At 40.4% G+C, this 27310-nt stretch overlaps 1 long non-coding RNA gene and 1 pseudogene across 3 annotated transcripts in view; one reads left to right on the top strand and one right to left on the bottom strand.

Annotated features, from left to right (window-relative positions):
* Positions 1–1084: 1084 nt before the first annotated feature.
* Positions 1085–21306, top strand: LOC145788954 (geranylgeranyl transferase type-2 subunit alpha 1-like; annotated as a pseudogene). Its single transcript, XR_014344566.1, has 5 exons — positions 1085–1150; positions 13254–13967; positions 14082–14342; positions 15679–15865; positions 20794–21306. The product of XR_014344566.1 is annotated as a geranylgeranyl transferase type-2 subunit alpha 1-like (transcript).
* A 2408-nt stretch (positions 21307–23714) lies between these two features.
* LOC145803124 (uncharacterized) overlaps positions 23715–27310 on the bottom strand; it is a 33409-nt gene continuing 29813 nt past the window's right edge. The window contains exons 3-4 of one of the 2 annotated variants that reach the window (XR_014345235.1): positions 24141–24271; positions 23715–23952 (exon numbers count right to left, since the gene is read on the bottom strand). This is a non-coding gene — a long non-coding RNA (uncharacterized LOC145803124). Of the gene's footprint in view, positions 23953–23983; positions 24272–27310 lie in introns of those variants that run through there. The other variant, XR_014345234.1, reaches the window with a different exon arrangement.

Genomic DNA, 27310 nt, shown 5'->3' with positions numbered 1-27310 from the left:
CTGCAGGGGACTCTCCCGGCTTACTACGAGCAGGCCTCTCGTCGCCGCTCTGGTGGACAGGTGGTGGGACGCCACCGACTCATTCCACTTTTCTGTTGCGGGAGACATGACGATGACTCCCTATGATTTCTCAATGCTCACCGGCATCGAGGTAGGGGGTGATCCGATCCCTTTCGACACAAACATAGACGGGTGGGAGGCCGCTCAGATCTACTTACTTGGCGAGATGCCGCCTCTCGCGCGTCCTGGCTTCGTCAGGTATTCATGGTTCGAGGTCTAGTTCAGAGTTCAGCCGGCCTTAGTTGAGGAGGCTCCGATGACCCAGGAGGTGGTGGAGTGATATGCACGCGGCTTCCTCATATTTCTGCTGGGGATGACTATCTTCGCCGATCGGGCGAACACCGTGCCCCTCTGTTTGTTGAGCGCACTGGTGGACGTCACACAGATTTTGCGCTTCGACTGGGGTGGCGCTGCTCTAACCACTCTATACGGATACATGAGCTCAGCCTCCCGTTGTAGCGGGCAGTTACTCGGGGGTTACTGGCGAGCTTGGGAGGTACACCTCTTTCTCTGTTTTACATTTCTGCCTTTCATTTTCTGTACTCTGTACACTGCACACACTACGGTCTGCTTCACACTGAATGTACACTGCACACACGGCGCACATATACCCTGCTTTACACTGACTGTACACTGCACACACTGTATACTCTGCACAATAAACTGCACAATACACGGTTTTGTAATTTCTGCTTTATTCTGTATTCTGCTTTATCTGATAATCCTGCTGGTATTTGCTCTGCAGTTGTGGGTCTACGCCTACTTTTCGAGACTCACCCCAGTGCCAGACGTGGAGACCCCTCTCGTCGTTCTGTTCTCGCGCCGCTTTGGCGTGAGGTGCATGCGGAGGCCCCGGGAGACGTTTATTTTCTTCCGCCACTACTTCGACACCATCACTCCCGCAGAGGTATGTTTTACTTGCAGTTCATTTGGCTCGGCTTTACATTGTATTTTCAATAATAATAGATAACAAACTGCATGTCATGTACAGATCACTTGGCAGGCTTGGGCTCCATTGCCTGCGATGATTCGAGATCGATTTGCTAGTGCAGAGGAGACTGCACGTTTCAGGATTTTGCTGGAGGGCCCGGTCTGTCGGGCTTGGTACCTGGGTGAGCGTTTCCTACGCCAGACCTTGGGTTTGCCGGAGCAGATAGTTCCGGGTCCGCCTCCTACCCACATAAGGGACACCGAGAGGTGCACTACCGAGGAGATGGTCGATTACACGATCGGCTGGGACGCGGAGGGCTTTAGGGGCGAGGGTGACTACTCAGAGTATGTTCGGACGTACATTATGCGGCCTCTGAGCGGTGGCCGTCGAGCTGAGAGGGAGAGGCCTGCGGCGCCGGTAGTTGGAGCGGGAGCAGGGGCAGGGACGTCGAGGACAGCTCGCGTCCGTGGCAGAAGTGGGGCTCGGAGGGGTCGGGGGGTTAGCTGGCCAGTGCTACCCACGATGATGACATGTAGAGGACGGGGCGGGGCGACTTACCAGATTCCCATTGCTCCCCCTCCGGCTGATCATGAGGTGGTCGGGTTCTATGACTTACCTCCGATATGTACTACTTCATCTTGCATCTGGCATTGTCATTTTATTTCAGTTTATCGATATTCCGCAGAATACTGATACATCTAATACTTTCGCAGGCCTCTTCTAAGTACACTCGCCAGTCCCTAGAGCTGACTGCCTCTATGATGGGGATGCTCCAGCAGAGCCTCAACCTTCTGGCGATTTACAGCATTCCGGTATGTTCCTCTGGCCGCGATCTCAAACCATACATAAACTGTTTCACACAATCTGATGCACAAAACAACACTGGATACACTGCCCTCACGGCATTCATACACTGTACTCATACACTACATTCTGCACTGATAAACTACTCATGGCATTCACACACTGTATTCATACAACTGCATTCTGCATTGATACACTGCTCACAGTATACTGATGTGTTTGCCTCTTATACTTTTCAGCCTCCTTTCCAGATTCCCACTGTGGGAGGTGTTCCAGCCAGACCTTCGGTTCCAGCCGGAGGAGATGGAGAGGGCAGAGTATTCCCCCGCACCAAGGCGGGGCACCCTCACGTCGGGAGTAGCTCGCGGGCCCCAGTCCTTGATGACGATGACGAGGAGTCAGAGGCGGAGGCAGAGTCATCGGAGGAGGAGACCGGAGACGGCTCGGACTCGGACTCATATGACAGCGCTGATGATGCTCCTGGACCTTCGTCCAGGAAGAGGACTAGGACGGGCTCCCAGGCCTGAGATCCTTTGTCATTGATCCAGATTTTTGCTGTTTTTCTTTTTCTTTTTCTTTTGTACCTTTTGCTGGTAGCTAGAGTACCTTGTACTGCCGCAGGCAAATTTTTATTTCCAAAACCATGTACTTGAAAAAGATGATGCAATGAAACAAACTTTTTGTCTGAAAAAGTGTTGCATTTGTACATTTCATATATTGCATCGCATTGCATCATGTTGCACCTCAATGTAAATGAAATTGATCCGCTGTCTGAAAATTGAACACTTGCATTGTAATAATCAAATAACAAACTAGCCAACAGCAAAACAACCCATACCAACCACTCCACATTCTGAACACTCGGCTCATACTCTACTGGGGATTAATCTGCATACAGCTCATAACACAGGGCTTGGTTCATTTTGCACACAGCGGATCCTGAACAAACAGCCCAATCTGACAAGACAGACCATGAAGGTTGAATCTACTGAAGTTGAAGCACACTCAGATGCGATCAGAAACCCAGAAGCTTCAAAGAGGCCCAGGTTTTTCTGTTCACACTTATCGGGGGTGGGCCCTGCAGTTGTATGAAAGAACCAAATCATGTTTTTGCACAAATGTGGAGAATGACACACATTCTGAGCACAAAACGATTATTTTTTGAAATTGAAGAAGGGTATTTTTTTTTTAAACCAGGGTAGTGAGCCTACAACTGGACAAAGCGAGAACGACTCAACAACGGAGACAAAAAGGTAAACAACCTAAACACAACGAGACACACTCGGAAAAGACTCAAAACAAAGGTTGAGGTAAACAAAACAAAAGACACGACATACAGACGCGTTAACAAAGACGGGGGACCTCAGATCACGAGGAGCCAGTTTCTCTGGGTATTGTTTCCCACCCTTTTCTCATTTGTGATTCTCACATCACTCTGGCACTCAAGCTCGGTTTTTCTCTCAAAACCCTTTTTGCTCACTCTTTCTCTCAACTTACACCTCTCTATTCTTTATTATCTCATTTTTATCCCTCCCCAGGATTTTTTAATGGATGAATAGGAAGTTGTGGGTTTACGCCCGACATAGTTAGCTCACGGCCGTTTTTCTGGTGGCGTTTGGTCAATGCCCCAGGTAAAGGGAACGGAGTACCTTGATCCCTTCAGATTCGTGCTTCGCACTTGGTTTCATACCTCGTTGCTCGGAGGTTAAGAGAGCTTTCAGCCCTTTAATGACAGCTTCAGTTGTGCCCTTTCTTGGCATGTATGTTGGCGATGGGGGAAAGACAGAACACCTGACTCAACTGTGCCCCTAGTTCATCAATATGACCATTTTTCTTTTGGTTTTCTACTAAAACAATTTTGACCAATGTGAGAGTTAGATTAATACACTTGTTCCATTTTTGATCTGAAAACCATGCAAGTCAGGCTATGAGCACTGAAAATTTTCCTTTTTTGGGTCCCAGAAAATGGTCCAGTTTTGAAAAAAATGGAACAATTTTCGAGAAAATTAGTCAACTTCAGTAAAAATTCTCAAAAACTATTTTTTTGGCAAACGGCCGCAGCCCAACGAGCGCGTAACTTACTCTCGAGATGCATAACCTCGGATCGGAGGCAATGGAAAATTGCCCCTTGTTTGAAGGACGCTGCACGGCAACGGAAAGTTGCCCCTGCTTTGAACGGCGACTCATGGCAACGGAAAGTTACCCCTTGTCTGGATAGTGCCGCAGCATTTTACAAACAGTCATCATTAGTGATGATCACGACCAAACTCTCAGACACGGAGAAGACGAAGATGGTCAAAACCAATATATGGACACAGTCACTTTGAAAGTGCGTAGGACTGGACTTCAGGGCGAAGCTGCCTAGATATTCCAAACATGGGAATCAAGGATGATTAAAAACCATTGCATGGACACAATTGATTTAGAAGTGTTTGTGGATGGACTTCAGAACGAAGTTGCCTACGTATCCCAAAGATGGGAATCAAGCCTTACGTAGTTCGGGTTTAAGGTACACTCGGGTATTAACCTTCACTTTTTAGGCTCTAACTTTTGCCAAGGCGCCCGTTGCGGGTTTTCGACCTTACGAGCTTTATTCTTCTTTTCTTTTCAATTCTTTTGTATTTTCTTTTTTCTTTTTCATCTTTTCTTTTTATTTTCTTCATTTTTTTTGTCTTCTTTTTTTTGCATTCTCCTTTTTTGTATTTTTCTCTTGCTCTAACTTTTGCCTAGGTCGCCCTTCCGGGTTTTCGGCCCAACGAGCCTCTCAATGGGTAAAAGTGTAACAAGTCCATGTCAAATGGTTTTGAGATCCTGAAGTCATCTGAGTCCAAGAAAATGGTTGTTATTCGCTAACGATGCAGGAGTCCATCCAATAGGGGGTTGAATTTTCCATTAGTGTTGCGGATAGGAACTCAGTTGTTCTTCAGCAGAAACTGTCTTCTTTGCTCCCTTCTGGGATTTGGCATTCTTGCCAACCTTCTTTGATTTGTGGAATGATCCATCTTCGGCTCCTCGAGCACATTTGAAATCCTTTGCCCCTAGTTTGAAGGGTGCTTCTGATCTAGCTTTGCAAGCTTCTTTTGATGACATCTGATCTTCTTGATCTGACTTTCTTGCCTCTTGTTCGAGGGCTGCTTTGAATCTGGCCACACAGGCCTCACGTTGTAGTTGACCATTGAACATTTCTGAACTTAAGTCCAAGGTTTGACAATGAGGGGTCGAGTCTTGAGGCTGAGAGTGATCCTAGACTGCACAATCTCAAGAGTGATTCCACACAGGTCTTCGCAAGATCGCGCAAAATAGTTTTTGAAATCTTTTAAGAAAGCGACAAATCACTCGCACTGAAGACAATGTGGAACCAATCTGGATCAAGTCAGGATCCTTCTCAGTACTCACATTAACAAGCATGATCTTGATCATTAAGGGCTTAGCATGCCTCTCTTTCTCTCAATTGATCAAATTTTGGAAAAGCCGAGGAATTCCTTCCTTTTCGTTTTTATCACAATGTTTCGAAAAAAGTTTTGGAAAACTTAGGTCGATGCAATGAATTCAAGGCACAGAAAAGACACAGCTTCTACTCAAATACTGCCATCTTATTTAGAATTTCTGTCACAACTGGCACACGGCCGAAGCAAACACAAGAGTGCGAAAATCACTGTTGTTCCATTCAGATCTGTTGGCGTAACTGGCTCCAAGGAAGAAACAGACTCAAAAGAAAGCAAAAAAAGACAAACACAAAACAAGCAAGTGATGTCCAAGGTAACACCCCCGAAATCACCCGACTCTAACAAAATAGGACTGACTCGATACAACAAGACAGACCCGACTGACTCAGTAAGAAAAGACTGACTCTATACAAAACAACAAGACTGACCCAATACCCAAGTCAGAAAGCATAAAGACTAGTATTCGCAAAATGCTCAAAACATTGCGTGCCATACGCCACATCCGGAGTAAACTGAGCGCCGCCCGCAGGTGGTTCATCCCTCGATCACATCACATTATCCCCCACAAGTTCACTGATCAAGTGTCGATAGACTTTGCAGGACCTGGTACGGGAATGACCTCGTTGTCAATTAGATTTTGTATCTCGTGACGAAGACGGACGCAACTGTCAGTGTCATGACCGGTTTGTTGATGGAAAGCACAATGCTTATCCGGGTCATGCTTTGTAGGGAGAGGGTTAGGTAGAGGCCGTTGTTCTAATGGTTTCAGATGTCCTTTCCTGAGTAAGACCCCTAGGGCTTTAGACAAAGGCATATAGAGTGGGGTGAAAACCCTCTTGCCTCGGGGTAGATAGTCTGAAGTTCGGGGGTTTGAAGTGGATGTACCAACAAAGGGGGAGGCTACTCTTGGTGTGGTGGTGGTGACCATGCCCACTTCAGAAGATTTTGCAGCTGCATCACCGCTGGTGGCCACACTGGAATTGCGGGAAAACACCCTCCTAGGCTGCTCCTTCTCCTGGTCAATGAGGTCGTGCTTCATATCGTCCTCGATCTGTACTCCCATCTCATGCAAATCTGAAAAGGTAAGGAAGGGGAGCACGATCATTTTCTGCATCAGTTTGGGCTGGAGGTTGCGCACAACCATCCGTATTTGATCCTTATCCGTTGGCCTAATGGTCATCATTGAGGCCTTGGCCCTCCAGCGGGCCACGAATTCTGAGAAGCTCTCCTTTGGCTCTTGGCGGGTGACTTCAAGATCACGAGTTGTGACCTCAATCTGTGCATTGTAGGAGTATTGATCACTAAAGGCCTCAGCCATATCTTCCCAATTCTGTTTCACAGAGTTCTCTAATTTTGCATACCAGATTGCGGCTATCCCAGACGGGGTCCGGACAAACAATGATAGCTTCTGTAATCTGGTGAGGCCCATCGGCCTTAGTATGTCCGAAAACAGCCACAAATGTACCTTGGGATCCCCAGATCCATCAAAGCGGTCGATGTGCGGCATCTTAAATCTATCTGGCAGCGTCACGGCTGCGTCGGTATACCCATCCTCAATGTCCGGGATGGACTTGACGCCCTGAGATTTCTTGAACAGCTTTTCAAGCTTGCTCACCTTCAATGCTGTGGGGTCCACCTCGGACTCAAAGGGAGAATCCGGCAGGTTGGTGGGTGCTTTGGATAATTGGGGTAGGATTGGGGGCGGAGCCGGTCTTGTTGTAATGTCCGTATCTCCCTGGATATTTGGTACCCCCTCGGGTGCTAGAACTCTTGGTGGGGGAGGGGCTTGGTGCGAAGCAGACGCTCCGGTTTGCTGCTGTAGCCGGGTAATTAGCTCTGCCTGTTGGGCCATGACAACGGCCTACTGTTTGGAAAATTCTGCTTAACGAACAGCGTCCTCCTGCATGGCTTTCATGCTCTCCTGGAGCTGACGTACCATGTCTTCCATCCCTGGCATATTGCCCCCTGACATACTGCCCTGATCTAACTGATTTGCCGGTGTATCTATCTCTGTAAAAACAGATATCTCAACCTAACTGCGCACAGATGAGATGGAAAATGACCGCTGATCCGAAGACTGTTGCACTGATGATCTGTGCCTGATTGGCCCTTTTACCTTCCCTCTGGCAAATGGACACTGATTTCCTTTGAACTGAATCTCTGACATGACAAAGTCTATCAGCACAAGTCCGATTAACCTCAGGGGATATCGGAGCCTTTTGAACCTATGGTTCCAAGACTACCCCTAGCAAAAGAGAAAACATGCAGCATCTCAGCTTGATTTCACCAAAACAGATATGAGCAGCCGAATAACTGTGTTCTCTGCTGAATTCTGCCCAAAAGTCCGCCTGTAAACTGATACCCTCAGGTAAAACTGATTCCCAAATACTGATGCCCGCAGGCCTGATACTCAAACTTGCAAACTGATACATGCAATCCTGTAGAGGCCAACTCTAAAGCACATAACAGATAAGTGAGAGCCAAAACACCCCTATGTTGGGGTAGGGTTTCCCTGTCCTATTTTGTCAGGAGCTAGGGTTTCACTACGCACACAGCGGTTTTCAAACAACCTAACATCGGGTAAGTAACCTGTCCTAGTTTAGAATAGTCACTATGGATTTCGATATGCACTAGGTCGAATGGTCGAAAAAGGTGCCCCGGTAAAACTAGGGTTTGTGTTCCCATACTGTCAAAGCCCAGAATCGGTCAGCCTTATGGCAAGCTTTGATGAAGTCAAGCCTCCAGCAAACCGTTCAGGAATGGCAGATGGCAAACACAGTGTCCTAGGTGCACCAATGCACATGCAATGCAAAGAGACACATAAATGAAATCAAAACAGGATATCATGAGTTCGAGTCAAGCTCTCTAAACTCCCTAGCGGAGTCGCCAGAAAGTGTAGACGTCCCCGAACGCCCCGGGAGGACGAGTCCCGTTCTGTTCGTTTTGGGCTCACTACAGTTCAGACTCTCAAATTGTCACGGTTCTTAATCTGAACCAAAGAGTCCAAATCCGGCAAATCGTTTTGAGAAAACAGATTTTTAGAAAAGAAGTGCCAAACATGGACTACTTTGCCAGATACAGAGTCGCCACCTAAATATTTTTTATGGGGGAATTTAGGAAACCCTGACTCGGTACCAAAGGCCACGTGTCCGTCATCACCAAAGTTACCTCGGCTCGGGAACTTGGGTACGATTGGGGAAGGTCACTTCGTGAGCACCCCCGCTCGCCCGATCCAAAGATCGGCCTATACTAACCATGATATCCATTTTTGAAAACGTTATGTGTTCTTATTCCAGTTATTAGCCTGGAATTACTATGTTATGCGCACAGCAAACAAGTATAGACCAAATCGCCTAAATTGGAACAAAACATTTCATGCTTGTTTTGAAAATGGTTTGCTACTCTCAAGTAGGCTAAAAATGTAAATTTTGCCACCCTCCAGTGGGCTCTAGAAAAGATGATTTTGCCACTATCTAGTGGGCTTGAAACTCACAGTTTTAATGCATTATCCCAATTTAGTTAATTGAACCTCCATCCACAGGCATTCAAGCAGTTATATCACATAAGCAGCTAGCCTCATGGTAATCATGCTATTATGGCAACACTCACACGCATGCGGTATGCTAAAGCATAAATGCTTACTGAGTACTCCAAGCCAGAACAGAAGCTAATTAGTAATCATGTGCATGATCCTAGTTCATGTTGAGATGGCTAATGCAACACATACAAGATGCAACTACAATAGGCTCGGCTATCCTAATGATGGCATGTGAAATGCTGCAACTAACAGGTATTCAACTTGGAATTGAAATACAAGTGCAGTTAGTATGATGTACCGAGCCCGGTGCATGTAGGACAAATGTATGGATGCACGCATGCATAGCATAAGGTATGCTAATTTAAATATGCCCTAATACTAACCATCAAAAGCAGGTAAGTAAAAAGGAGAAAGAAGTGGGGGATTGGAAGACATGCACACACGCACCCACACTTATTACAAGTTAGCCCTCACTCGGAGGGACCGAAAGAATAATACAATTTAACTAACTAACAAGCTAATTAAATATTACAGACCACCTAATTAATTAAGCAAATTAATTAATCTGATTTAAGCAATAAACAGCCTCGGGAAGAGGGTCCAATGCGATGCATGCTCGATTCCGCTTGGAAGTCACTGCCATGCACAAGCTGCCTCTGCTTTGACTGTTCTGCTTCTCTGAAGGCTGCACAAGTCCCAGGGTTGCTTCTCTGAGTGCTGTGGAGCACCACCGGCCATGAGGAATAGTCATCGGCCATGGGGAATGGTCATCGACCATAAATCAATCAATTGGCCACTATGTGTGGCCGGTCGGTACTTAAGATGGCCGGCCGGCCAAATATTCCTGCAAAACTGGTTTGACAGCAACAGAGGACAGAACTTGGCATGGCAATGCATTTCAAGCAATGTATGCACCAACCACACTCCTTATCATATTTATGACTCAAAGGAGGATGGGCCTCGATTCTCAGGCCACCAATCACGCATTTCCATGCATGATGGCCCAAAGAATCAAGTGTGCTTGTTGATATGGAATGCAATGCACATAATCAAGAAAATTGAACTCAACCTCTATCACAAGCAATTCAAGAGGCGAAGCATGCATGCCAATGCAATGCAATCCTAAGCATGTCGACTAATATACAACATGGACAATGATAAGAAGCATACAAGGCATACAATGGTCGTGCAAGACATAGGGCATGAGACAATGCAACTAACAAGTATGCAAGGCACAATGTGGGTGTTCGAGCATGCAAGCAAGCATGTGACTTCATTCAATCATGCAACTCCAATCATGCAACAACACACAAATATGCAACAACATACAAGGTGGGCATACAACAACACGCAAAGCGGTGGGCTTAAACTAACATGGGTAGCTTGCAAGCTTGCGAACATCAGTGGCCAATACTATGGAAGTGAGGTCCAACACACACACACGCAAGCATGCAAATATGGTCCAACACTTAAGCATATGAAGACAACTTGTAAGCACAAAAACATGGACTAATGACATGCAACATAAGCTCTGAAAATCATGTTAAAATGGTGCCAAACCAAGCCAACAAGACAAGCATAAGCATGCAATTAGAGGTCCAAAACTCAAGGCAAGCTAAGGAGGTATTGAACTACCCTTAACAAAACCAAACATGGCATGAATTAAATGACCAAAAACAGAGTTTTAGCATATTAAAACAAAGCCTAAAGACCACTTAGATGGCATCTAAATGACTTAAATTCAAGGGCATGCACAATGACCAAACATGGAGCATAAGGCACAACCTCATAAGGCATCAAAGGCAAGCATGCAAACATGTCATGAGGACTGAAATGATGCTATAAGTGGTGTCAAACCACTGAAATAAATCAAACAATGCATGCTCAACACTTCACACTTTTAAAGCCTACAAGCTAAACAATGTAAAGGGGCTATGCAATGCATGCCATGGTCGACCAAAACAACTAAAGGCAGACCTTAAGCATGGAAAAACAAGTACAAAAGCTTCACAAAGCAGGGCCTAAAACATGCTTGAACAAGGGTCAAAGCCTAGATGCATGTTAAGGCTAAATGATGGCATTACAAGACATGTATGCAAAGCATGCAAGGTGTGTCCAAACCAACTAAAAATAGAGGCATATTATGACATAATAAGCATGAAAATCAGCTAAGGCATGGCCAACACACACTTAGACTAGATGCTCCCTCAAGAGGCAAAAATGGGCCCTTTTCAAGGAAAACAAGGGGAGGGGGTGGCCCTCTCCTTCCTAGGACCTCAAGGCACCATCCTCATCACTGAAATTCAGTGGTGAGGAGGCCCAAACACAATGGTCCCGGAGCTCAACCAAAATGGCACAAAACAAAGGCCAAACAAGCCTTAAGAGGGGTCAAACGACCCCAAAGCTTGAAACACCCTTAAGAAACTATTTAAAGCAAGTAAAAACACAACTTTTATATGTTATACACTAAGCTCAAAAATAGATGCAAGATAGGTAAATAAGCTATGCAAAAATGGGGAAAAAAGTGACAAAAGTCTTACCCTTGTAGACCTCCTTCAAAAATGGTGGACCAGCTAGTTCTTTGAGCTCAATACCTGCTCCAAGACTTCAAAACAACCCTCAAGGGCCTCAGCTCCAAGAGAAGGTGTGATGGTGAGTGTTTGCGCGTAAAACTAAGGCTAAATACACACACAAAACACAAAAGGAAGAGAGATATAGATATAGGATAGATATAAATCCTAACCTAAAACCAGAGCTCTCTAACAATGTTCTCTAAGTTGTCTAACCCTTCAAAGAGGGAGAGGAGGCCTCCTCTTGTAGAGCTTCAATCTTGTAAGCTTACAAGACAAGCTAGCTAAGGGGGAAATCCCTCCATACACATGTATGGAGGGGAGCCAAGTGCATGCCAGCTGCATGAAAATATCTGCAAAAGCAGATGCACAGTAGTCGGCTGGCCAAAAGTGAAATTGACCAAAAAAAGATAGCCGGCCGGCCATCTATAGTGCCGGCCGGCCAAACATTTGGCCGGTGGAAGCAAAACACAGCCGGTGGCCTCAAGCCATGGCCGGTGATGTGTGGGGATGGCTCACAAGCCATTCCCTGCCCCTCCAAGGCAAAACACAAGTATTTGGTGCAAAACCAGACACAAAACAGTCGAGTCGAGAGGTCCTGAGGCAAGGCGCGTAGCCGAGACCTCCGGGAACTCAAGATGAACACAAACAAGGATGATCACCGGGTGTTCAAGCGATGACGTCCAAGTCTTGAGGACGGTCAAAAATGGGGTGTCTACACTTGTATCTCAATGTTATTTTACCATTTGGATCATCATAATTAAAATGTACTAGTGGATGAAAATGCTTTTTTGTGCCATTGTTTGATTCTCTTAATGCCAAAGTCATACTGTTTTATCTGGCGTCATGGTTCAGTTATAATTTGGTATTCATAATGTTTATGATGTATCTTATCAAGTTTTTTTTTTTTTTGGGTGAATTTGTATCTTATCAAGTTAGCACTGATAATTCTTTAATTGTGTAATCCTTAGATTCTTTTGCAAAAATTGCTTTAGGAAAAATGTGTTGGAACTTTGAAATTAGTTCTAGCTTTGGTTTCGTTAGAAGCAAAATTTCTAGTGGTAGTATGCATAGTTATATAGAACATAATTTTTTTTTTTGTGGATTTTTTGCAACATAAGGGGGTTTTTTTTATGACATTTTAGTTAAAGACAAAATATTCAAATATCCACTTTAAAACATGTGACTTATTGTTTATGTAATAAAAACATTCAAAATAGGTAAAGTAGGACAGACTGGGTATAAGTTATCTTGTAATGTCAATGTTGATAAGATATTGATGGCATGCAATGTAATATAAAACATCCACTTTAAAACATGTAACTTGTATTGATGGTATATTGTGATGTAAGGTTGCAAAATGTCGTCTCCTTTCATGCACCTTGTGGAATGGGGGAAAAATTATTCATTAGTTCTATTCCTTATATCAAAAGTTGATAAGCACTTCACTATTTAAATGGTCATTAGCCTGACAGATTCCAAAAAAGAAACAAATGGTGTTTATTTCAGATTAATCTTCAACGGCATTTTTCTGTTTGTAATACTGTTTAAGCAGCTTTCTATGTGTGTATATCTGACATGCGATGTTATATAAAATTGTATAAAATTGTAGCTTGATCAACTTTTAACTTTGCTTTGGAGTCAAATGATCAATTCTTATGCACATTAATATTATAGTGGAAACTGCATGATGAAACACCTGCTACCTTTTGATATTCTATCTATTCTAGCAGGATTAGAAAATTAAGTTTCTTATCCAATTGTGCCTTTTGTTTTTCTTTTTCAACCTACACAAACATGCATGTTGCTTTGAGTGCATGTTTTACCTTGTGATGTCTCTGTCCGTTTGCTTAAACATATTTCTTGTTTTTATTCTACTTTACCTTACCATAAATGTTCTGCAGTGTAATTCTGTCTCATTTACTGGAGAAAAGGGTTCAAAGATTTTCTCAAAGGTGAAAGTTCTGACAGAGGAGTATGACCTTGTACACCAAGCTCTTTTTACTGACCCGGATGATCAAAGTAGATGGTTTTATCATCTTTGGCTTCTTGAGCAAACAGTTAAAGTGGAGAATCCTCTGTTGGTTTCTACCTGGCCACCTCATGGTTCTAATCTTAATGTATCAGTAGATGGTTTCCTGGATACTTATGTTTCATTTCCTATCACTGGTTTCCATCTTAATAGTGGGATAATTCCACTCATTCTTTATTTTAATGAAGCAGTTGAAGGTGTGAGCTCATCTACAATAACTGTGCAATCTGTACATAACCCAAATAAAGATTTAATTTGGTCACCACTTTCAACAAACCACTCTGGGAGTTCCCAAGCTTGGGTAACACATTTAACTTTTCATGAGGAGAATCTCCCTTCTTTACGAACTCATCCAGTAAAGGTCAGCCTTGGACATTCTAAGGGAATTGTGTCTCTGAGTGGATTTCACCATAGCCATCCTACTCATTTTGAATTTACTGTTTTAATACAACCTCATGGTTCGCAACATGCTGAAATGAAAAGTGCAGAGATGATTTCATGGGGAGATGAAAATTTTCATACTGGTGAAACACGTATTCAGGAACGAACCCAAATTAAAATTTTTGATCAACGGAGGAATAGTGAGGTGAATGAGTCAACAGCTTCTAAGTAGAGCGCTGAGACTATAGTTAATGAGATAGCTCTTTTCTGGGAATTGCTGTCAGAGATAAACCGGTATGTGGAATTCATTCATGAGTAGCTTTGCAGCATCAAAGCAGCTTTATTGTTTGTCCAATGTCCTCTTATTTCTACCGCTGGTTATTGTAGTAAAATTGGAAAGCTTATGCTTGCAAGATTGTTGACTGCACATGATGCAATGATGTCATATGATAAAACTCCAGAGACATGCAAGATGGTCCATTCTGAAGAAGTTAAAGAATTATATAATGATCTTATGACATTGGATCCGCCACATTCTCAATACTACAAGGATGAATACAGCTTAGTCATGTTAAAGCAGGTGAATATCTCCTCTCTTCTATTTTACTATGTAGGAAAGCACAGTCCATTTAGGTTCATTTTTCATTGTTATGATGGATGTATGAGTAGTATCTCTTTAATATTTCATGTTCTTCTTGAGGAGAGCTAGAGCTTTGAACAATTGCATTTCGGAGTAAGAACAAGCTGATCTGAGTTGAGCAGCAAACAATGTATTGCGTGTTTGTGCTTAACTTAGCAGGTAAGGAGCAGTGCTTATGCCTGGTTCTAGTTCGGTTGAATTTGTGCTGTTATTGTTTGAGCTCAGTTTGGCCAAAACAGACAAGCTACTCCAGTGTGTCTCTGCTTATTTTGTGAATACCATCAGATTTTATTTCCTGGTGGTTTTAATATCCTACTGACGTATTGATTACTTGATTGGCCAGCATAGATGTCTTACATGAAATTATGCCCCAAAGCTCATTATATAAAGTCATAGATAGGCTTAAAATATACTAGTAAAACAACACTTAAAATGAAAATATTTGTTTTCAACTTAACAAGCCCAGGTGGCAAAGTCCCATGGAAACAGTCTTCTTCAATTGTCCCTAATATACAAAGGCATGTTGTCACAGGCTCAACCCACACACCCTCTTAGGCTAAAGTCACCTTCAACTTGGGTCATATCATTCCTACATACTGCTATGTAAATTGGTCTATGTTACACATGACTGATTGATAAGCCTTTCATCTAACTCTGGACACGTGAGGTTGTCACCACTTATCATGCTTGCATCAAATTAGAATCTGATAATAGCTACTGAATGCCCTCGTATTAAAGAATGTAAATGTTATTAGGTTTGAGGGCTTTGCTCAACATAGTGAAGAGTTTTTCACACTTAAACTGAAAGAAATTAGCTCAGCTCTTGCTTAAGCTTTCACTCATTTTGCTTAAGAACTAGGTCAAATGACCCTTTAGCTGTCCAAAAGTCCAAATAGTTGTACTTGTATTGCACTCCTACAAACATGATGTTTTACATGCTCATTTAAGTAAACAGATGGGCATGCTTCTTCAATAAGTTCATCTAGAATTCAAAGTAAAAGCAAACTTAGTTCAACTATTTAGTGGCTAATCTATTCATATAGTAGGTTTATTATTATTTTTATTGAGATTAGTCAAACTAACTATATAGTTATGTTCATTGGAATGATGAATGTCTTGTGTAAGAATATCTGATAGTTCTTTTCAACACACACCCAAAGAGATCTCTAGTCAATAATATTAGTAAGAGTTAGTGTTGAAGATTTGCCTTGAACCTTTGATATAGATTACTGATTTTTCTATAACATAGATTCTCATATTTTTTGTGTTTCTACAGCTAACTTCCAGTCCGGAATCCTTGCTGAGGCATTGCTGTCATTACAGGGACTCAGCATCATTAGGCACCAATAATTATATCTGTTTACGACTCAGTAATCTTTCGTTGTCACATATTGGGTCTATTGAGAAATTACTGTGGGTCCAAATGTTAGACCTCAGCCACAACCAACTTAGCTCAATTGAAGGTAAACTATAATTAATTCTTTAAAATTTTCATAGTCACTTGAATCTGTTTTTTTGGTTTCGATTATCAATTCATTGTATTTCTATATCTATCTATCTATCTATATGTCTGTCCATCTATATGTGTGTATTATGTCTTCATATATACAATATTTTTTTTTTTTTGATAAATAACAAGATTTATTAAAAAGCATCAAGATGATACAAAGAATACAGGAGCAGCAAAAGAGCAAGACCAAAACCACTTAACCAACTACAAGATCCATAAAATCTAAGAAAGAAAACAAATCCGGATCGCCCTTACACTCTAACCAACTATACATGGTTACTAAAAATCGATTTTGCAATCATAACACCGACTGCTCAGTATCTTGGAAAGTTCGCCTATTTCGTTCCAGCCACACTAGCCACATTAAACAAGAAGGCACTAACAACCACACTCGTCGTTGACGCCACTGAACACGAGCCCCCCGCCAACTCCACAACATGTCCACAATTACTGTAACGCCCTCAAAAATAATAACATTAAACCCATCAATATAGACATGCATGGATATATAAAAGTTCCACATTCTTCTAATTCATCAAAGTTCCATTACCAAAAATATTACATGTTAACAACAAAAGCAAATGCCCTAAAGGCTTACAGCTTTCCAAGTTAACACTTGGTTACAACATAAGAGTACTAACTCAATTACACATTAAGCCCTTGGCTTGAATATACATGTAATACATCAAGAAACTAAACAACAAAAGTCTGCCCGCCTCTAGCCTCCCAAGCTACGTCCTTGGAGGTGGCATGCTACTTGTACCTGAAAATGATATTCCCATATAGGGTGAGCCACAGCCCAGTAGAGATATGCTAAACACAGTATGAGCAATGACTAAGACATTAGCAATTGATAGATGTTCAATTTTCATAAATCAATTCATAATCCAATTCCATTTCTTATCAATTTCACAATTTCCATCGATGGCTCAGAACCTGGCCAACCACTTATATGAGACAAAGACTCATATTAAACATTTTTCATTTTTACAATAGACAATCACCCTGATTATATCAATATCTCAACAGATAAGCATACAAGCTGCATCCACATCTCAACAGATATGCATATTAGCAATATCAACACTTCCAATGACAAGCATATGAGTTGTATCAACACATTATCTGACAAGCATATGAGCTGTATCAGTGGAGTCCATCCTCTATCTCCTCCCAAACAACATCCGGTTTAGAGGTCCATCCCCTATCTTCCCCTAAACCGTGGAGTACATCCCCTATCTCCTCTCACACACACAATGCATATACACAAAGGTCATATACACAGTCAATCAATACATAACGTTAATGTATTCTATCAACAGTCATACTCTATGACATATCCAATTGATTAGTTTTAGTTTGCCTAATCATCATGCATTGTCTACAACAGTCAAAACTACCCTCCACCGGTAGCCCAAGCAATTATTTCTAAACAGATAATAAAAGCTCCAACAGATAAAATATCAATGTTTTCAAAAGCGAGCGATTTATAAATCCAACTCCATCATTTCACAACATAATGAGCCAATTTGATTATTTTCAACTCAATTCCATAAGTTCACAATTTTCCCAAATTAATTATACCAATTAATTTTAAACAACAAATTAGGGCCTTTATCCCCAATTCTCGATATTAACCCAAAGGTTCCAATATCACCAACCAACAATAATATCATCATTTTGAAACCCAAAATACATATTATGAGCCCAAAATCATAAAACCCTTTTTACACATTTAGAAACCCTAAGTCCCAAATTTCCCAAGTTCAACACTCTATCAAAACAACTAAGAATCTAGGTCAAAGACCATAAGAGTGAGTAGGAATCCCTACCTCAAAGGATGACAACCAACGAACAAGATGATGAAAACGAACTTGCCCCAAACCACGAGTTTCTCGGATCAAAAGATAGCCCTCGACGATCAACAACCCTTTTGTAAAGGCCAAAGGTGAGGAAAACACCCTAGCTAGATCAATACCTAGAGAGAAGGTAGAGTTCTAGAGTGAGAAGCTCAACAATGGGGTTTTTCGGAAAGTAAGAGAGAGAAGAAAAGTGAAAAAGTGATTTAAAATGACCCAACGGATAACTCATATACGCATGACCCGCTCGAGCGGAGAACACAACGCTCGAGCGCCAAGAACAAAATCTGGACACGCTCGAGCGCAATAAGGCCTGCTCGAGCGCCAAGACACAAGAATAAAGCACTTCCGCTCGAGCGCGAAAACCAGTCCGCTCGAGCGTAGATTTCCCCCTCCCATAACTTATACCCAGAAAGTACTACCCGCTCGAGCGCCAATAAACCCGCTCGAGTGCCACCGCTCGAGCGTAAAGAAACCCGCTCGAGCGTAGAAATCACATCTGCAGAAGTTTTGCAGGAACACGAAATACTGGAGGTGTGCAATCCCCGCTCGAGCGCAAGAAGATCCGCTCGAGCGGATCGCCTAAAAACTGGGCAACAAGGAATTGAAACCAAGGCCTAACCAACCTGTAACAACCCTACCCAAAACATCCTAAAACTCAATCAAGTGGAATTAAAGGACGACAACAAGATAGATACATCAACCAACTTCACGGAACCGAGTCCGGAATGCGACAGAACAGTAGAGGGACAACCGAGATCGCTATAACTCCCTTTGGTTGCACCCACATAATCCCAAAAAGGGAACATGCTAGCCCCCAAAGTCGCGAAGCAACAGAACAATGAAGAAATAAATGGTCAACAGACTCTACTTCCACACAACACATACAACAACGATTGACTAACACATGCCCTCGGCCAAGAAGATTATCAATTGTAAGATTTCGACCTAAGGCAGCTGTCCATAGAAAGAAAACCACCTTACAAGGAACACAAGGCACCCATATACTCTGCCATAGAAACACACAACCCACTTCCCCCACCAAACTCTGATAAAAGGAACGAACAGAAAACCGACCTTTGGCACCCACTGTATTCCAAACCAACACATCTTCTCCCATTTCCAAGAAGCCCAAACCATATAGAAAGCCAAACAACTCCCCCAGCTGACCCTCTTCCCAATCCTGAACTTCACGCCGAAGCTGAATATCCCAAACCATCACCTCCCCACCCCCCAAATAAGAAGCAACCATAGCCTCCCGGTCCCTTGCAATACTAAAAATCAAAGGGAATTGCATCTCCCAAACCACCTCCCCACACTATCTATCCTTCCAGAATCTAACCTTCTCCCCAGTCCCCACTCGAAAATTCACCCCCTCCCAAAACTCCCCCCTCCCCAACCAAATTCCTTTCCACAAACCTCGCCCATGAGACCCCAACACATCCCCCGACCGCCAATTCCCCTCAACAATCCCAAACTTAGAGGCCACAACCCTACGCCAAAAGTGATCCCGCTCACTAGCAAACCGCCATAACCATTTTCCTAACAAAGCCCTATTAAACTGCACCAAACTCCGCACCCCCAAACCACCCACCTCCTTAGGGTAACAAATCTGCCCCCAATCAACCAAGTGATATCTGAAATCCCCACCTCCACTTCGCCACCGAAAATCCCGCTGAAGTTTCTCTAAGCGAACAGCCATAGAGACAGGAATAACATGCAATGACATTAAGTAAGTCGGAAGACTGCTCAACACACTCTTAATCAAAGTCAACCGTCCCCTTTTCGATAAATATTGTCGCTTCCAGCCTGCCAAACGACGTTGAACTTGCTCTACCACGCCATCCCACACCTCTTTTGCCTTGAAACCAGCACCCAAAGGCAAACCCAAGTATGTCACTGGTAAATTGGCCACCTAGCATCCTAGAACCACCGCTAGTACTGGCAACCTCTCAACCTCTCCCACTGGAATCAACTCAGACTTAGTTAAATTAATTCATAAGCCCGAAATTGCCTCAAACAAATCAGAACACATCGAAGATAGCCCAACTGCACCAGATCCACATCACAGAAAACCAAAGCATCATCTACATACAGTAAGTGAGACACGCCCATTGCTATCCCTGATGACGAGCCCACCCGAAAACCTTGCAACAAACCTTCATAAACAGCCCTGGACAGCAATCTACTAAAGGCCTCCATAACAAGGATAAACAAAAGAGGAGATAAAGGATCCCTTTACCAAAGACCCCGATAAGTCAAAAAGAAACCGGCCGGAGAACCATTCACCAACACAGACATCCGTACCATGGAAATACAGAACTTCACCCACTAACACCATCTATCACCAAAACCCATCCGACCCATCATATAAAACAGAAAATCCCAATTCACATTATCATAGGCCTTCTCGATATCTAGCTTACAAATCAAACCAGGTCGCCCGTCCCGGACTTGAGAATCAACACATTCATTAGCCACCAAAACCGCATCCAAAATCTGCCTCCCCCCGACAAAAGCATTCGGGGATTCAGACACCACATCTAACAACACACCTCAAAGGCGATTCGCCAACACTTTTGCCAACAGTTTATACACATTGCCAAGCAAACTAATAGGCTTGAAGTCCCTCACATCCTCAGCCCCCCTTTCTTCAGAATTAAAACTAGGAAGGTCGCATTAAAGCTCCTCTCAAATTGCCCGGTCATGAAAAAACCTCAAACATTGCCATCACATCCTGCTTAATATCATACATAAACACATTTGTATAACATTAGTTTATTGCATGGCCATCTTTATTTTGTGAAATGGTGCCAGTCAAAGTCTTGATAGTTTCATGGTGCATTTTGATGCTTAAAGGGCATTTCTAATGATTATTTAAATGAAATGGCCATCTTTAGTTTGTAAAATGGTGCCAGTCAAAGTCTTGATGGTTTCATGGTGCATTTTGATGCTTAAAAGGAACTTCTAATGATTATTTACATGAAAGTAACTGAGTGCTTTTTATCGGTCTTTATGACAGGATTGCAGGCTATGCAGCTTCTTTCTTGCTTGAACCTTAGTAACAACAAAATGGGTAGTTTTTCTGCCCTGGAGCCTTTAAAACTGCTAAAGTCATTGAAAGTGTTGGATATCTCATACAACGAAATTGGCCCACACGCTGTCGACACAAGAAGGTACTTGTGCTCTTCTCCCCTCTCCCATACAGTAGGAAGTGATTGGAATTTTGGTGAATTTGCAATTAGTGGTGTCAATGTGACAAATTACTAGGAAGCGTTTGCAATTTTTAAAGACTGGAAGTTGACACAATTAGACATTATTGGGAATGTTGTTGCTGAAGAAGAGTTTAAGTTGTTTCTGGTTAAGCTATTACTTGCGCTTAATTGGCTCGATGGTGTAGAACTGCATTGATTCTACATTCCTTATCCTGTCTCTCATACGTTTAAGTTGTAGCTTGTTTTCATATAATTTACCAAAGAACAGTTGCTGTTTTATAAGATAGTGAACATTTGCTTATAGACACTTTTAACCCCAACTATTTTGCCATATGGTCTTTTGGTAATTTTATAAATTTATCAATTGGTCTCTATTTTCCCTGTTTAATTATTCGTGGTTCCATATTAAATCAGTGAAATATTTAGCTAAAATTTTCATCCAAGGAGATTGATAGAAAAATACGGAGGAAAAAGAAGAAGAATATGCTTGTAGTTTTTATGGATTTTAGGGGCGGGGGGAGAACTTAAGATGGGTTGTGCTTAGAGATATAATATGGTGGGTGTCAGAGAAAAAAAATATTGACAAAGAGGTTATATTAATGCGATGAAGGGCATGTATAATGGAATTGTGACTACAATTAATTCACTTGCAAGAGAAACAAATGAATTTCTGATTACTTGAAGATTACACCGAGAGTTAGCCTTAAGTTCGTACCTATTTGCCTTAATTATAGACGAATTGGTTAGACATATTTTAGGTGATGTCTTATGATTTATGTGATTTACAGATGTTATTATCATAGTGGATGAAATTAAAAGAGGAATTAACACTAAATTAGAATTTAGATAGAATAGAAGCACTTGAGACGTTAAAAAGCGTTTTAAAATAATACTGAAATTGTACACATGGAATATTACTTCAATGACAGTAGAAATAGAAATAACAGACAAGTTGAGGTTTAAAAGCAGGAGATACCAAAGGGTGAGCAATTTCGTTATGTAGGTTCGATTATTAATAAGAATGGAGTGAGGTTGAAGATGATGCAACCTGTAGAATCAAAGTAGGCTCAAATAATGCTATCTCCATTTGAAGTGACCCTCTCCATATGTGTCCAGGTTTCTTTAGTGGACTGGATAAAAGTAATTGTGGTCCGAAATGTTGGGTTGTTGCAATTGTGTTAGTTCAATAGCGATCGATGACAGCATTTTGGCTCGAATGAACTTTACAAAGAGATTAAACAAATCAAAATCAAGAGTACATCGAAGAAACTGATTGAGTCAACGAAACCCAAAATAGCATGGGTGTAGTCGAATGTGCAGGCTACAGTGGCCTCAAGTATCTGAACTGTAAACATTTGGCAATGGAGAAATGGAGAACTTTGATTGTTAAAGTGATGAAGCCATCATGAATCCTCCTGCCACAATGTTGTATGATTGATCTGTACATTTGGATTTCAAATTGTCGATTAGGAGAAGATTAAAAATCATAAGATTGAAAACTAAAATGAGATGGAAGACATGAGAATTATCAGTTTTTATTTATTTATTGTGTTTCATTTTTTGTTTTTGTTTTCTAGGAAACACAGGGTTAATTTTTATAGAAATGAGTCAAAAAGCAGATACCAAATATTTAGATAAATATGAAAAGTGAAACAAATTCAAACTCACCAAATTTATTCTTAAAGTGATATGTGTTTTCTTTCCTCCAAATTCCTTGGACACACATTCAAAAATAAGCCAAGATAGACACTAAAAAGCATTACTAGGAGGGCACAAAGGCACACAACCCTGCTCATCCTCATAACCTTTGACACTTGAGTATTGAACTCTCCCATTTTGTTCTCTTTTAGGCTCTCTTTTTGGAGTAACTAGTTCAACCTTTTTGGATCAACTTATTTTTTTATCATATACAGCAAGGTATATTTATGGGTGTCTTATTAAGTCAACCTTAGAATTCTTGCTTAACACTCACAATTTCTTAAGCTTAGGTATTTGCCTCGTTTTAGAATGGTATTAGTCAATAAACAATGGGGCAAATTACGATGGTAGTTCTTGTATTTTGGTCATTGTGAAATTTTAGTCCTCTTAATTTTAATTGCACTACAAGAAATTGTACTTTTGGCGATTAAATTTTTAGTCGCCAAAAGTCAGATATTAGTTGCCGAAAAGTTTTCCCCGACTAAATAGTTTGGTCGCCATCTTGATTGTCGTGGAAGGTATTGGCGACTAAAAAATATTTAGTCGCCGAAAGTCCTAAATTGGCGACTAAACAATTAGTCGCCAAAAGGAAAGGTATTGGGAAATAATTTTTTTTTAGTCGCCAAAAATTAGCAATTGGCAACTAAAAATTTAGTCGCCCAAAGTTTTCAATAAATGTATTTTTTTGTTTTTGTTTTAGCGACTAAAATATTTAGTTGCAAAAAACGTGACTCCTTTTTAGCTACCAGTTTTTTAGTCGCTAAAATCATGGTACTCCTTTTCAGCTACTAATTTTTTAGTTACCAAAAACTTTTATTTTTTTTGGCTACTAACTATTTAGTCGCCAATAAGTTCTCTTTTTATTTTTTGGCTACTAAATGTTTTGTCGCCAAAAGCTCTATTTATTAATTTTTTAAAAATACATAAATTGAATCTTTTTCATTAATTTCTAAATTATATGCAGTCCATTATCAATGCAACTTGTACATATACAGAATAATACATCTATCAATTATTATCTAAATCCATTATCAATAATATTACTCATTTCATTATCAACTATCCAAAAACTTTAACTTGTAACATCATATTCCAAATATCATATAAATCTACACCAACCTAGTATAATCCATCTAAATTAAATATTATATACAAAAACAATGTATTTCCAAAATAGGGAATTGTACAAAAATAAATATCTTCCATATCAGAACAAATGCTCTTCGTACACAAAAATAAATATCCACAATAGCCCACGCAAAAGCAATCTGTTAATAAAAAAAAAAAATCCAATGGCACTTATTCAATAAAATTGACATTTCAAATTATAACAATTATAAAATTAATAATTTTGATATATTATACTCTGCAAATTATTGTGGTCAAATAGACAGCATGTTATTGTAAATGAAGTGCATGGTATGGTTTACCTAAATCAATGGCTTGCAAAAAATACCATTAGAATTTGAAAGGGAAGTGAAAGGCAAATGATTCATAGTGCTTTGTCAAGAAACTCAAGATCACCCAAACTAGCAAAAACTCAGGGTCCCCCAACCTCCAGTTCCTATAGTGCTTTGTCAAGAAAAACTGCAATAGCAAACAAACAACATGATTAGACTTTCCCAAAAGGATACTAAAGTATTCACGTACAAGTATCAATGTTTACATGTCCACATCTCTTAAAAAAAATTTGTCTCATAAACCACCAAAATAGAATGAGGTTCCAAAGTGGAAGCTTATTGTGAAAGAAGAAATTGAACATTTAGAATGGATGCTACTGAAATGCTACCAAACAGTTGTTTATGATCCAAACACTAATTGCTAACAAATCATTTGTATGAAATTGCTAACAAATCATTTGTCACCCTGGCATCGGCAGCTCACTCATATAAATACCAGAATAGTGGTGATTAATATCCCAAATTACTCCAACAAACATGGGAGGCCCAACTCCAACCCCAACCTTGTAGCAATGCTAAGACCACCATGGATAGACACTGCTTTAGCTTTGTAACTCATGGTAACAACTCTTGGTTTGAACACAAATATTATTTCTTTCTTACAGGTGAAACAGAAATACACATTTTTTATTTCCATGAATCAACCAAAAATTTGGAAATTTACACCTAAACCACAATTTACATTTTTTTGTAACTGGTCAAATTTGTTGAAACTTAAGAATGTCAAGAACTTCATAATGAATTTACATGAAGATGAGATGTAAAAATTGGTTACAATTTTTATCCAAAATTAAAATTTTCATGCTCATATATGACAAAAAAAAAAAGAAGTGATGCTGTATTTTATCAAAACTGTTATTCAATATACCCTATGCCAAAGTTGTTAAAGCATCAATTGGCTCAACTGACTGACTTATCAAAATTATATCACGAATATATATATATATATATATATTGAAAGGAAAATTTTGCTCTTCCCTTTACTTCAGTGCAAAAGAGTAAGTGAACCCATGCTAAACATTGCCTCTGTTTCAAAACTTGCTCTTAAAAAAAAAAAAACCATGATTTGGTACTGATCAGTAAAATTACTGGATGAGATATCATGGTATGTTGATCACCAAGCCTAATACGTCGGGAAAGATCCATATGCAAATAGTCAGTAAGCATTTCCTGGATTTATTATATAGAAACAAGCTTTCACAAATATAAAGAGTAGCATGGCAAACATCAACAATATACCCAAGGAACGGAGTGCCATATTTAATACATATGGTTTAAGATCAAAGATTTCAAAGGAAAAAATAGAGAAAAGTTTCAGAATACTGGGATCAGATATTTGTCACCCCAGATACGATCTCATAGAACCCTAGAGAAAGAAAGAACACAGAGAGCATTGCATACATTGTGGGTATAATTTCCATCCATAGAGGAGGAAGAAAATGAAAAGGAACCCCCAGCTAAAATAGAAGTTTGGATTCACAGTCAAGGAAGACCCAAATTTAGAACCACCAGCTAAACATATTTAGAACCCAACATACTCTGGACAAAGAAGACCCAAATTTCCATTGATTGGACACACATTAGAGACATATAGGGCCCCAGAGAAAGATTTTAGAAAGCAAAAAGGAAACAAGAGTTAAAAATTACAATAAGAAACGTATGGAGTTAAAAAAGTAAGAGACAACTTAATTGATTCAAGCTCTCTCTCCTCCCAAATCAGAGTTAGAGTGAGAAGAAAATGGCAACAAGACCCATTCCAATTAGACAACAAGCCATTTCAGCCACATGAGTTATGGCAAACCACCATAACTTTATACCTTCTTTTTTCTTTATGTTTCCTCTTTTCTTGATTCTATGATTACCCTCTCTCTTTAAATGTTTCAGACTTTAATTGTCAGATATACTTATTAATCCCATCTCAGCACATTTTAAAAACTATTATAGTTGTAAGCAAGCATTAATAAAGCTAAAGTTACATTAACAAGTAATTCACATACCTTGATCTGAATAAGCTGGGCTTCAATTGTTTCAACACCAATAAGCTCACTTGAACAGCCAAGCTTCATCAATTAACTTTTAATTAGAATGCTCACAGGACATTTAGATATAAATTTATAAAATAAAGATAAAATGATTTTAATCTCTCCATACACTTGCTAAGTTATTGTAACACCCTCAAAATAAACCCAAAATATCATACAATCAAGATATAGAAAAGAGATAGTATATTACAATCATCAGAGTATTACTTACAAATATATTACATGTTAACAGCAAAAGCAAATGCCCTACAGGCTTATAGCTTTCCAAGTCAACACTTGGTTACAACAAGAAGAGTACTAACTCAAATACATATTAAGCTCTTGGCTTGAATTTACATGTAATACAACAAAAATTAACCAAAAGAGTCTTTAACTCCCACAACCATCCAAGCTAAGATCTCGGGGGCGGCATAGTACTTGAACCTGAAAATGATGTCCCATATAGGGTGAGCCACAGCCCAGTAGAAATATACTAAACCAACTATAAACAATGACAAAAATAACAGCATTTGATAGATGGCTCACACTTATATTCCAACTTATATCGTATTACAGTTTCATGACAGTCATGTCCATGTTACAATTCATTTTCCATTTCTTTTTCAACTCTAAGTTTGAAAACAAAGCTCAGAACTTGGCCAAACAATTTAATGAGATTATAACTCATCATTAAAATACTTTCAAAATTCATGATGGATACACATTTTGGTGTTGTATCAATAACATATAAAATCACTTATATACTTCACAAATGATACACATTGCAGTGCTGTACCAATAAAACAAGAACACTTCACAATTGATACACATTTTGGTGCTGTATCAATAAAACATAGAAACACTTCTATACTTCACAAACGATACACATTGTAGTGCTGTATCAATGTCAAACAAGATCCGGTTTAGAGGTCCATCCCCCATCTTCCCCTAAACCGTGGAGTACATCCCTCATCTCCTCCCACACAAAACAATGTATATAAGCAATTATCATATACAAATTCAATCAATCAATACAAAATTTGGTGTATTATGCCAACCGCTATATTCGATAACATACTTGTAACGCCCTCAAAATAAACCCATAATAACCATAACATTAACATGCATTTATAAAAGAAAAAGAA

The sequence above is a fragment of the Camellia sinensis genome, chromosome 11 (genome assembly GCF_055761805.1).
Source record: "Camellia sinensis isolate YWXY chromosome 11, ASM5576180v1, whole genome shotgun sequence".
Lineage (NCBI taxonomy): Eukaryota > Viridiplantae > Streptophyta > Magnoliopsida > Ericales > Theaceae > Camellia > Camellia sinensis.
The sequence above is the reverse complement of the archived record's forward strand: the minus strand, read 5'-3'. Positions and strand labels throughout refer to the sequence as shown.